Here is a 1,303-nt window from a genome sequence, read left to right on the forward strand (position 1 = left end):
TGCTGAAATAAAAAAAATATATATATATTTTTTTTATGGCAACTGATGGGACTAGGTTCCATAGAACATGTCTGTGGAAATGCTGCTTTAGTTCTCAATTCTTTGGCTTAAGGAAGTATCCTTAAGTTAAAGATCACAGAGCTAAGTGAAAGAGCTGGTTCTAGAACTTAGGTCTCTTAATTCATAGTCCTGGGCTCCTTCTTGTACAGTTGTCCCTCGGTATCCACAGGAGATTAATTCCAGGACTCCTGAAGATACCAAAACCCACGGATGCTCAAGTCCCTTATATAAAACACAATAGTATTTCCATATTACTGATGCACATCCTTATCATTTCCAGATTATTTAAGACATCTAATATAATGAAAATGTGATGTAAATAGTTGTTATGCTGTATTGTTTAGGCAATTATGACAAGGGAAAAAAGTCTGCACATATTTAGTACAGATGAAACCATCCATTTTTCCCCCCTAATATTTTCTATCTGTGATTGGTTAAATCCATGAATGCAGAACCCATGGATATAGAGGGCTGACTGTATACTCTGAAGTCCTTCTCGGTACTTATTCTTTCCCTTTCTAAGCTTTTCATGTTGGAAGGCCAAATTAATTTAGCTTTAATCTAATAAGGCTGCATTTAAGAAACTTCAATTAGATATACTTAAAAATGGACATTATTTTGTAAAAATCTAACTACTATATACTTAATAATTTCAAAATATGAAAACTGTTAATTTTAAAGTTAACTAAACTTTTAATGACTTCGTTGTGTCTGCTTTTTGTTAGAAAGCATTTGAATATTTGGTTGTAACATGGAGTTCCAGTTTCACTTGATCCTCTAGATGAATATCAGTCATTTGTGACCTTAAGGGTGTCTTGATTTTGGTTAGATAGGAGAATGTAGATTTGCAGCAATAAGCGGTTGAAAAGCAAGAAAGCATTTTTTGGGCATGTTGCCAAAGGCATGGGTATCCTACTGTATTTTCCCATATTTCAGTTGGACCTTTCTTAGCATCAAACAATGACTTTAAAATGTCATCTACTGAGAACTCAATCAATTCCATCTGCAGTTCTTTAGGTACCTTGGTGTTATCAACTAGGTGAGTCTGAAATGCTAATTTGAGTGTGATATCATGATTCTCAAAGTCAGTGAAACTTTCATTGTATTCTCCAATTATTAGGTCTGTAACAGCTGCATATTCTTCAAATGACTTGTATATATCGTCCTGCTCATCAATGGCCTTTGCTAACTGGGGAAAATGTTCCTCTGAAATTTTCTTTTGAAGAAGTGTTTTGAAAAACGA

This window comes from Propithecus coquereli, unplaced genomic scaffold (assembly GCF_000956105.1).
Source record: "Propithecus coquereli isolate 6110/MARCELLA unplaced genomic scaffold, Pcoq_1.0 Scaffold150, whole genome shotgun sequence".
Lineage (NCBI taxonomy): Eukaryota > Metazoa > Chordata > Mammalia > Primates > Indriidae > Propithecus > Propithecus coquereli.